At 30.8% G+C, this 12968-nt stretch overlaps 1 protein-coding gene and 1 long non-coding RNA gene across 9 annotated transcripts in view; one reads left to right on the top strand and one right to left on the bottom strand.

Moving 5' to 3' along the window:
- The window catches only part of LOC126777805 (uncharacterized), a 63888-nt gene extending 61352 nt beyond the window's left edge, over positions 1-2536 (bottom strand). For all 4 annotated transcript variants that reach the window (XR_007670094.1, XR_007670097.1, XR_007670096.1 and 1 more), the window contains exons 1-2: positions 1872-2536; positions 1266-1396 (exon numbers count right to left, since the gene is read on the bottom strand). This is a non-coding gene — a long non-coding RNA (uncharacterized LOC126777805). The remainder of the gene's footprint in view (positions 1-1265; positions 1397-1871) is intronic.
- The window catches only part of LOC126777795 (zinc finger protein 628-like), a 110096-nt gene that overhangs the window by 28234 nt on the left and 68894 nt on the right, over positions 1-12968 (top strand). The gene's annotated exons all lie outside the window — the stretch shown is intronic.

The following is a 12968-nucleotide window of genomic DNA, read 5'->3' as shown; positions in this document are numbered from 1 at the left end:
TCAGGGCCAATTTATTTATTTACGTGCAATGAAAAATGGGAGAATAACTTTGTCAACTTTGGTGGCTTTGAGTAGGTTCCGGTTTAAAGGGTGAGTGAGCCAGTATAAAGACAGGCACAAGGGACATAACGTCTATGGTTGTTAGCACATTGGCAATCAATGTAAGGAACGGTTGACATTGCTTACAGCACCAATGTTTATGGGCGGTGATGATCACTTAACATCAGATGACCAATTTGCTCGTCCACTCACCTATTTTATATTTAAAAAGACCTTCTTATTTTGGACTAGCACTTTACTTTGACAAAAAAACTTATTACTTACGTCTTTTTGGAATGCAAAGCCTCAACGTCCGCAGCCTTATATGCTAGCCAGTTGAATAACGAGGCAGATATATAATACCGCAAATATTATATAGAAAAATTTATAAATAATTAAAATACTATACTTTATTAGCTACTATAAAATACGTAATAAATAATAATTACTATAAATGAATTTGTAATTATGGTTTGCGCTTTTATACTAAGTCATAAATTAACAAACATAACTTATAAAAATGTTAGTAATAATTTGGATTCGCAACATATATTCGTATTATGTAATAATATAAATCTATGTATGACCCAAATATTATTCATTAATTAGTTTATTTAAAAAACTTGATTTAAAAAAAATTGTGCATGCCTTTTAAGACTAAACAACATTTTCCATTATCTAAAGCAAAAAGCGGCACCCCGTTAGGCTATATCTACTCCAATTACCGGCAGAGGTCGCTGGCTGCGTGTGCGCAAGATAAATCTTTTTACGGCGCAGGCGCGCGATTAGAAAATTCCTATATTAATTGACTGCGGTAATTAAGCCGATTTCGTTAAATCTTCCGCATGATAAAACTTTGAGTAATTTTGCAGATAATTTATTGATGAATATTTAGCATATATATACATATATATAGCAAGACACTTTATACAAGTATAATAATAAGAAAAATAGTTAAAATTCTGAAGAAAAATCTTATTGAATGAAATGAATTATTGAATGAAAAAATAATAATAACATAAATTTCAAAGTTAAATGCGTAGCAGCTCTCACAGATTAAAAATTTAATTTATATCGCACATTTATATTAAAGATTATACCACTACGCTCCTCCATTGCGCTTGGACTGACTCGTTTAAATAAATATAGAAAGTACAGATGATATACACATAAGTTTCATAAGTATTTTATTCGAAATAACAGTCTATTACGATAAGTATACGTACTTGCCAAAAAACTGGAAGCGATGCGATACATCCGTATATCTTTAGAATATTGTCTCTTATCCTCTGAATACAACGCCTCTTGTCCATGGAGTCTTCATCAATCCCGGTGTCATCTTAGAGATCATGATATTCTGTAAAAATAAAAATTTAGATCATAATTATATGAAGAAATTGTTTTTTTTAAAGTGTAGGTGGTAATAGTAACAGGACGCAAATATGATTTTTTTCATGAGGACAAAGTCGCGGGCACTACCTAGTAACGAATCAGTTAACTCTGACATGAGAGTAAATATTAATTAGTAAGATTTCACCTTTTAACGTTTTGTGCTCCTATACAGATCGGATATATATGTAGAAGAATTTCATCCGCATGCATCCAGGTTTCATCATGATATTTTCCTTGACTTAAGCAGGAAATTATTTAAAAACACAAATGCTAGTGAATTGGGATTTTTGCTACAATTTCGGTAAAGGCTCAAGGGTTTTGTGATTCACTGGGCAATGTTAGACGTTAGTAGTTGTAGTATACGCATGTGTTTTACTCAATGTCTTTGAAGCTATGAGGTGCAGCGTTAAGCTATTTAACTCATGGATAAACTTCCTTACCATTTAACGCAAAGAGATCTTCTCAAGTCGAACTGGTAGTACCGTAGATAAGCTCGATCATACAATCTGACATACGGCAAGCTTTATAATGATGACAGCGAAAACTGTTTTATCCCATTGAGTTGGGGTCATAGCAAAAACTCTATTATGCAATTCGCCATGCTTTAGACACCTAGTTGTATGGCGCTGCCTCAAAGCGATAAATTATTACTTTTTTGGAAATTTAGAATAAAGATTCTTTACATCCTCACTTGACACATGAGCTACGTACATGCGTCTCCTTCACACTCGTGCACGTAACTGTAGCTAGCTTACAAGCAGTATACCTCTAAACCAAAGGCTTTAAGTCCGTCAAGGCATTCCCAGGAATAGCCTGGAGATTTAACAGGAATTATATCCTTCACTTAAAAAGCACAGAAAGACGTGGGTCCTCCACGTGCTTTCTGCTTAGTCTTGTCCGATTGCCGTCTACTGCTATGAGACTGAGAAATTAGAAAGTGTTTGCACACACACTTCTGCACTATATCTCCTACGCAGTTGATTAGTCTCTATTGAAAATGGCCGCCGTGGCGAAGATATTATAAATATAATTAATGAAAGTTCTAATTTATTACATACAAATAATTGGACAGAACTGAAAACTGGAAGAACTACTGGACACTTAATTATTATAACTGGAAAAAATAAACGCATGAATAAATTATATTATCTTATATCATTAAATGAGAAATTCTTGTATATATAATATATATATATATATATATATATATATATATATATATATTTCGTGTATTCCAAAACATGATTTAAAGATTTGTCTCTAATTTTGTATTTAGATAAGGGATATTATCTATAAAATAATGAATAACAAAATTCAAACGATATAATATATACAAGCTAAATATTTACCTATTTTCTATTAAATGCGCGTCATTTATATACCACAGCTAAAAAAAACACAGAAAACAAACCTTTAAATAACTTAATTTTAGGTTATAAAATATTTGCACATATTACAATTTGAATAATAACACACACAGTCACACAATCACGAAAGTACAATTTCGATAACACAAAACAAATATTTTAATTCAACAATTAACACCGGTAGTATTAAAATTATTTAATTAAAACTATATTCAATAGTTAAAATGTACTTTTCAATCTAGCCAGGTTATAGCAGTCGCCGTGCATCTAGGCAAAGATAGGACATTATCTAGACTCTCACAAAGACACCCTGTAACGCATACTATGTCGCATGATAACGTTATAGCAAATAATAAATACTTGTCGGTCATAGCGTTTATTTATAAGATGTGCTCTATCCTTAGTCGCAGTCGCTATTCTGTTCCCGATTATTTATTATAATATTAATTATAAATTATATTATTTATTTGAATTACTATATTATAACAACTTAAATAATTCCAGCATTTAAAAAAATACACCAATGGTTTATGGTTGCTTTTTTTATGGAAAACATGAAAGCAAATGGGCCACTTTATGAGAAATGATCGCCCATTAGACATAGACACTAATAACAGTAAACCTTTCCTTCGACCATCAATGCGCCGCCAACCACAGAACCTATGATGTTATGTCTCTGTACTTATTCTTCAGCCAGATAATAAGAGGTTAGATTTAGACATTGTTTTTTTTATAGTATCTCTTAGTATGTCAGTTTAAATTTTCTTTGATTTGCTTACAAAAAATGTTTATAAAATTAATAATAATAAATGTAAATATTAGGCATATTATGAAAGCTAAAATTCAAATAAACTGAATTTTATGCAATCGTATAAATAGTTTGTAGGGAATTATAATATATTTAATTTGTAGTGTCTGTTTGGTGTGTCAAACGCAATGCAATTATAATGCAAGTGTAGTATTTAAGTAAATACAAAATTAACCAATCAATTTAAAAAAAACAGTTGCAATTAATCATAAAATGAGTTATTTTGATTATTAAAAATAATGAAATGTAGTCTTCGACTACACATGCGTCCGTAAAGCTTTTTTCTGGGCGCCCGGCGGGGTTATCGCGGAAAAGTTGAGAATTTTTCAAAATTTTATCTACATACGTAGCAGAGGAGATAACACACACATACATAGGTAGTGATGCACTGCACTCGCAGTGTGCAGCTAAGATAATGACTAGGGTATCGTTGTAGTCGGATTTAAATTAAATTTTATTTATTAACTCGTAAAGAATAAGAAAATAATGAATTCATTATATAATTTTGACAAGACTGTATAAACAGTCGTGTATTTGTTTCTTAATTTCGTTACAAATATAACCCATTCAATATAAAATATTACATATGTAATTAATAAATAGATAAATATGAAAACAATTGAAAGTTAAGTTTTATTCTTAATGTGGAAAAATTAAACTTACGTCACAAACATAGCAAGTTAATACGAAGCAAAAAGTGTAAATTGCAGAATAAGGAAACAATTTTTTTTATATCAGTATTGTCTTTTATATATTTTTTTCTTTTCGTATTTTTATTGAATAAGTTCTGCATTACTATAAATTCATGTTTGCATAATATTATAAAAAAGGGGCGTTTTTTTTAACCGAATTCTTATATATAATTTAAGGTTAACATTATTAATAAAATCGGCTAGAAAATAAACTAAAATGAATCAATAAATATAACCATAAAAAAGATTATAGCTAAAATACGCTTCTAATAAGTAATAAATATAGCTCGTTCCCATCAGAAATGCCTTAGTCGAGATTTCGACTAGACATTCGAATAAGACTAATCCCCTCACTATTGGCTATAAAGTAGTCCAAGAAGTTGAACGCATATTCATTAAGGACTTATATCGAAATTCGCGACAAATTAAATTAATTATTATTTCTATCTAATTAAAGCTTAGTTTTGTTCAATGGTTAATTGTTTTTTAGATGTTTCGTTTCTTTAGTAGTGCATTTTTTCGTTAGAAAAAAGATAATGAGCAGCGTGTTTTAAATGGAAATTTTATAAGTAGTCGCGGCGCGGGCCGGTTGCTTTTTCACGTTTAAGGTAATTTTCCATAATTATGCAATATTTTTTTTTTTATTTTTTTTTTTTACTAACATATTTTCGGGAGTGACCTTTTTTGGTATCACATAAACGAGTGATTACAGATTGTGTTATATTGAATTGTTTAAATTGTAAAAAAAAAAATACAAATAGATAATTGAACTTAAATGCAGTTGAAAGTTTAAAAAAAAGTTGCTAATATTTTTGTTAATTAAATCTTATTGGAATTATAAGAAAATTTATACTGTTGCTATTCTACAATAGATGTCACTATAATTAAAGTAATACGACTTATTAGAATAATATTTTTGCTTATCTTCTACTTTTAATTCATTATCTATGTGTTATCATAAAATGTTAAAACACACTACTCTTTGTAAATATTAGGTAAGTGCAATAGACATAACATTATTATAATACAAATTGTAAAGTTGCAATTAAAAAATCGCTTTGAAATACATAAAAAGTATTCACACAGGCATACGAGTACATTTTAACAAAGTTCTTAATTTAAAATTACAATTTATACACAATAAAAATAAAAAAAAATTTACTCTTTATTCAAAATATTATGATTAAATTACACGACAAAATACTAAATTAAAACCGACATAAATTACAACGTAATATTATGCAGCGTTAACAGCTTTTAAAAGGTTATAATCTTAAATAATTTGTCGGCTGAACGCCGGCGTAATTGTCACAAAAAATTCACCCCACGGCTAAATAAAAAAAGTTACTGAATGGAAGCGTAAAAAAAACTAGGGCGGCACGCGCACCACCAATTAAGTCGTTCTTTTTTCAAACGCTGTTTAACATGGTTTTTTTTTCATTTTTTTATTGGTCGACCTAATGGCAGGGGGCGGTTTTTTGTGCCAGTTCTTTTTTCAAATTCTAAGCAAATGTGTCAAGATTAACTGCTTTTCACTTTTTTTTGCCTGGTAACGTTTAGAGCTGTGGGCTTTGACACGCAATATTTAGACAGGGTGCGTTTTTTTGTTTTATTATTTTTTTTATCCGTTTAAACGTTCGAGAATTGATATTTGGCTTCTGTTTAACGGTCGATCGAGTAGAGTGGGGGAGCTTTTTTACATCATTAGTTTTTTTTATCTTATCTGTTTAGAATGGATGGTGTTAAATTATTTGTATGTTATACCTTTATTTATAATTATAATATGACTTATTAAATGCTATAATATTGATCATTTTTTAATTAAGAATTTAATGGTTTTAATAAAAATAAATAACGAATAACGTACAAAGTATTTTAATAATAATTATAGTTAGGTGGCAACACTTTTTATAAGACTATATTGAATTTTAATGTTTGTTATAAATAAGAATAATACAGTTTCGTGTAATTTTTGTTTCTCATTGTTTCTAATATAAATAACTTTAAGTGGTCACGAGCAAAAGTAATTAACTTATTATATTTTGTTATTCATTTTGCGTGTTCAGTAATTATTTGAAATATATCCGATATTAAGTGCACATGTAGAATTTCATGTGACATTTGCATTACTCCTCGAAACTTTTTCTTCTTTAACCAAATTTAGCTTGTGAAAGCTTAGTAGTTTTCTAGATTTCAACCAACCTTAGATGTCTTCTATCCATTGAGGCATCTCTCTTAAAATTATATCATCATCATCATATTCAGCCCACATTAATCCACTGCTGGACATAGGCCTCCTCACAGGCGCGCCAGTTCTCCCGGTCCTGTGCTAGTCGCATCCATTGAGCACCCGCCATTTTCCTAAAATCGTCTGACCATCGGGCGGGTGGTCTGCCCACTGGCCTTTTTGCTTCTCTAGGCCACCACTCCGTGACGACTTCAGTCTAATATTTTAAAATTATATGCCTAATAATATATTGAAGGTTTTAAATAAGTAAAGGATACATTTTCCTTTTCAACTAAATTTAGGAGTGAGGTTAAATCCCAGGCATCAGAATTGCATACACACACACTCACGCAAACACAATAATTACAATTATATTACGACAAATATACAAAGGTAAGTTCGGTTAAATAAATTCCACATTGAATAGTAAATTAAAAATTCAGTCTGTCGGCTATCGATCCCACGGTCTCCGTTACGCTTATCACTTGTCACGGAATCGTACCATCAATAACGTTTTACGTTTACCGGCAGCTAAGGGTGGAGGTGGCTTCAATATTCAATCCTGTATATTCACCTCGCGTATTTTTCACGGCTTATACATATAATATATTTATTTATTTTTATAAATAAAAGGAATGTAAAGTAAAATATGATAGTGTTCCACTAAGCTGAGGCGGCCTTCATGTGGAAAAGGTTTACACATGCAGGTTTCCTCACGATGTTTGCTTTTACAGCTAAGCATGAGATAAATTAAACACATCGCATAGAACCAGCGTCGTTTTAGCCATTGGGCCATTTCGGCTTGTTTTTAGAAATATATAAATAATTATTTATTTTACAAAACAAGACCTCGTCTTAAAGTAAACGTCTAAAATTAATAAAACAATGTACAAAATTTAAGTTGCGGTTTGATTTATTCATATCTATTTTTTCTGTTTAATTAACTTACATTTAATGATTTGTTTTTCAATAATGTGGATTATGTATCTGTTCTTATCTGTTTTAATATAATAAAAAAATACTTACAAGTAAACATATTTTAATAATACAAAGCCAAGAACGTGTCGTGAGTACCTACTTCGAAATTTAAAAAAATACAAGCGTACAGAATTATTATAAGATTTAAAAGTCGCTTCCACGATTGCTATCCCTAACCCTTCTTCCGAAAATGATTAAAAATAGGCTGCGGTGCGTGAGCGAGGCGTCATTAGCCCTCTTCCAAATAACTTTTTCATCGCAGCCCCAGTGTTGCCAGTTCATTACAACTATCAAACTTAATATTTGTTGATTGTTTTCCTATTTTTTTATAATTTTAATAAATTGGAGGATCAATATTTCGCAATGTGATTTCGATGGATTGATTGCTATTGTAAACACTAAGAGTTCTATTACCCCCTCCCCAAAATATCAATTTAATAACGGCCAATGTGATAATTATATTAATGCATGCTAATAAATATCTTGTGGTACATACAGTACAGTAACATGGGGCTTGGGGCTCTAGTGGTTCAGTGCGTTTTAGAAACTCCTCACGTCCATACAAACATTGTTTTACTTACATAGGTTCGCTTAAACAGCCCCTCTGTGTAGGTACCACCCATTCAACAGATATTCTACCGCTACACAGCACTATTTGGTATTGTTGCGTTCTAGTTTGAAGGGTGAGTGAGCCGGTATAACTATTCGATGTAAGGTGGTTAATATTTAGGTGGTGGTGACCACTTGCCAAATAGCCTGCCTAAGCCTATAAAAATAATTATACACTACATAATCAAATAAATGTGTAAGTTTATATATGCTTAATATTCAACTGAGATCAAACGACTGAATTGTTATAAAAATGGACATTGAAGATGACGTCATAGAATAAGGTTAATTTTAAATTATTCATATAAAACATTTAACTTTTTAAAATACGTCAAACGAAGCAACAACATAAATAATACGGTATAAAATGAATAGAAAAATATAATTTAATCGGAGAAAATCTGGCAATACTAATCCTACTAACATTGCAATCAAAATTGAATATTTTATTTACCGAATGTTATTGATGACTTAATTGAAATTGCTTCAGCCTATTGATATCCGTTTGTATTGTTTTATTTATAATCTAGTTTTCGTACGTGTTAGGGGAAGAGGGTTAAGTAATTCATGTTGGTCTGGTGGTTAGTCTTTGCCCTTTCTTGTCCAAATTTCACAATAATAATAATATCCTGGGATATTATTCACACACGGCCATCTGATCCCAAATTAAGCAGACCTTGTACCATGCAAACCAGACAACTGATATACTACATATACTACTTTTTTTGTAAATACATTCTTATATAGATAATTACACCCAGACTCAGGACAAACAGACATGTTCATGCACACAAATGTCTGTCCTGGGTGGGAATCTAAATCACTACCTTCGGCGTAAAGGCAAGTATCTATCAACCACGCTAATCGGCTTATTAAAATCAATTCAGTTGTACCTATAGTCTTGAAGGTGTAACAGACATATTTACTTTCACATTTATAATATTATAGATTCGATCGATTTAACTCCAAACAAGCTTATAAATAAAATGTAATAAGTAAAGTTATTTCTAAAATATAGATATTAAATGAGTTTAAATTTAATTTCTCAAAAGTTTTATTTTTCTGAGTCTAGAACTTAGGTATTATAATTCCTAAGAAATGATTATAAAAACCTCTTTCGTATATTTTGAAGTAATGTATTAGATAACAAATTAGATTTTTCTTTTAAAAGGTGACAAAGCATGACAGCGGAGACGTAACAATTATATCTATCTGTTGACATGAAAGAAAAATCACGAAGTAACTCGCTGATACACATTAATAATTCTACTTATATTACGTAAAAATACAATTAAATACTATCATTTATAGAAAACTATTATACAAAGTGCTATCTATCTTTATCTTTTAGAACGTTCTCACGTTTCAAACAACAAAAACACATCAAAATTCAATCAAACAAAACATCTTTTATCAACAATCTTAGTTCTCATAGACAACAAAAGGACAATCCAATCTAAACAATACCGGTAAAAACCGGTCGGAACCGGTATAAGGTAGAAACAAAAAAAAATTAGCGCCCTTGTAAAGATATTTGAGACCTCATTTGCATACTGTCAAGGGTCAAACGATTACAATTTTTTTACTGGAACCAATTTCGTAATGAAAACGCTTTCATGTTGCACTTTTATTGTTTTTTTTTATCTGTGCTTTAGTTGAATGATTGATATATTTTATTATCATTGATAAAATAAAGGGAGCTTAAGCTTAACTTCCTATAAATGCAAAAGTTATAAGCAGTTTTATTTTTAATTCCAAAACTAGATGATTTCTAAGCTATACGCCATAAAACACCAGTTAAAAACAATTAGTGTAGTTTTATAATATTATGTTGATAAACAAAACATCTTACTTTATATGTATGTTACTTGGTGGTAGGGGTTAGTGCAAGTTCCTCTGGGTAGGTACCACCCACTCATCAGATATTCTACCGCAAAACAGCAGTACTTGGTATTGTTGTGTTTCGGTTTGAAGGATGTGTGAGCCAGTGTAATTACAGGCACAAGGGATATAACATCTTCGTTCTCAAGGTTGTTGACACTTTGGCAATGTAAACGTTGGTTAATATTTCTTAAAATGCCAATGTCTATGGGCGATGGCGACCACTTACCATCAGGTGACCTATATGCTCGTCCACGTACCTTTTCTAAAAAGAAATATCCTGTAAGAGCAAACTCGAAACTCACAGCAGAAATCGGTCGTGAAATATTAGAAAGTGACATGCGATATTGATCATAATAATTATAACATATTATCATGAATACATATAAGTCGGTTGTTAACATTTCACGGGTGATTAACGAAGTGTAATCTTACAGAATACTGCTGTAACTAATTGTTCTAGAAGTTTTCATCTGACTGAATAAATGAGCTTAAAGCATCTATACATTTAAACATGAAAAACTTAAAACAATATTACAATTTATAATAATAATTATATAATGACCTGACTTTCCACGTATATCTTTTGTAGGAAAATATTTACGCTAAACACGAACCGAGCCAAAATAGCGTTTGAATGCAAAGGCAATAAAACTAACTTACTTTACAGATTATAACTCGCCTCTAGCTCGTTTAAATAACATATAATACTAGTAAGCAATAAATAATTGCTATAAAACAAAACCGTTAATTCAGCTGATATTCTTTCGTAAGTTCTCAAGTCTCAAGCGTTTCTTTCCAAGCTGCGGTAATTTTTTAACAATCGATAAGCGAATGTTATGATTCTTTTATAAAGATTTTGAATTTGACTTTTAAATGTAAATCAAAACTTAACAAAAAGTAATTCATTTAAGATGTAGTCATATATATATTTTTCGTAATGATTTCATTTTCATATATACATTACAATTACATGAAAATATAATTTATGTACCTACATAAAAATGTAACAATGCTAACAGCAGTCGGTTCATTCCTCAATGGACGTTCTTTATTCACTTCCTCAAGTACGCGACTTTGTCCATTCATTTTGTTATTAGTAATACGTTTTTAATTTGTCTCTGTAAGTCTATAAGTAAGATATTTTTAAATTTAGAACTCTTCAAATTTCTTATGGTGGTAGAGCTTTGTGCAAGCTCGTCTGGGTAGGTATCACACACTCATCAAATATTCGACCGCAAAACAGCAGTACTTGGTATTGTTGAGTTCCGATTTGAAGGTTGAGTGAGCCAGTGTAATTACAGGCACAAGGGACATAACATCTTAGTTCCCAAGGTCGGTGGCGCATTGGTGATGTAAGCGATGGTTAAAATTTTTTACAATGTCAATGTCTATGGGCGTTGGTGACCACTTACCATCAGGTAGCCCATATGCTCGAGCGCCTTCCTATTCTATAAAAAAATACTCATGATAACTATATACAATCCATTATTTTTTTTTAATTCAGCATTATGTGTCAATGATGTAAATTATTTTTATTTTTTTTTTTTATGCAGCTGTAGGTAGTCGTACAACAGTCCTACATACATTTGAATACCATTGTGGTTTTAAGGTGCGTAGGGTCAATCGTACAAGACGCTCGAACTTTATGTAACCGGATATTACTTTAACATTAGCGTATGCCTGTTGTGTCTGTAAATACGAATATCATAAAGTAACAGCAGATGCAAGGATTAAATTAAACTTAAGGTTGAGAAATTGATAATTCAAATTATTAATAAAAAATATTTAGAACATACAATTGTTTGGTACGTTTTTCAAAAAAAAATGGTGTTTAAATTTTAATTAACTTAACTATTGTTTAATGTGCTATTTTTTTTTAATAATAATATTTCAAAATAAAATTATTATAATTAAATATAGTTGAACATAACTATGGTATGTTTAAGAAAAGTAATTAACAAGAAAGTTTTTTATAAATTATTACACGGACTGTAAAAATAAAATCTATAACTTTTTTGAATTAATTGAATACCTTAATTAAATAAGTTCACTAAAACAGACATACTAAAACAAACTTGAAATTTCTTCAAGTGTTTATTTATACTTAATTATTGAAATTCATTTTGCTACATGAGAATTCACATAGAAAAAATTCACTCCCAGTTAAGAGTACTTCAGATAGTCGAAGATGTAAGTACTGTGTAGTATATTAGGCTGATTCGTTACTTTAGCGATCTATCTCAAAAAGTCTGTGTTCAATTCTCCGGACGTCGGACCAATAAAATGTTATTGAATGTTTTCTGTAAATAAATTCTCAGTATCAGACCGAAGTTTGGACGGGCAAAGTTTACGTCCCGTGCTGTGGAAAGCACGTAAAGCCACTAGTCCCGTGCCTGAACATTCTAAGGTCGTGTCAGATTGCACTCCCATCGAATTAAGAGAGTACATTACAGGTGCACGTGCACATTTCATCGGTATAATGTCTCCTACGCTACAGGTTTTTTTTCTGATGAGAATGGCCACATCATTATCAATATATATATTTTAATCACATACACACTGAACACGAAACAAACATAAATTACAATTAACAAAGGCTAGGACTAATTATGGTGTGTAGATAGTTTAAAAGACCGCGTACAACATCCTTCTAAAGGAAAATTATTCTAACTTTAAAGACAAACTAAGAAAATATTGTCAAAATTTGTAATAATTACTACTAGCCAACTGCCAAAATTTCCTTATGATCGGTTGGAATATTTACATATACTAGCTGACCCGTGCCCACTTCGTTGGACGGTAAACATTTTTACTTGTGATGAAATTATGATTGTGGTTCGGTTAGTACCGAGTACTATGATTTATTTCCTGACTGTCAATAGTCACGTTGGCCGACCATTAGTAAAATTCTTTTCATTTTTCGGGTTTATATATGGCCTATGACATTCACAAATAATGTGGCTTTCTACTGG

Source organism: Nymphalis io, chromosome 24 (genome assembly GCF_905147045.1).
Source record: "Nymphalis io chromosome 24, ilAglIoxx1.1, whole genome shotgun sequence".
NCBI lineage: Eukaryota > Metazoa > Arthropoda > Insecta > Lepidoptera > Nymphalidae > Nymphalis > Nymphalis io.
The sequence above is the reverse complement of the archived record's forward strand: the minus strand, read 5'-3'. Positions and strand labels throughout refer to the sequence as shown.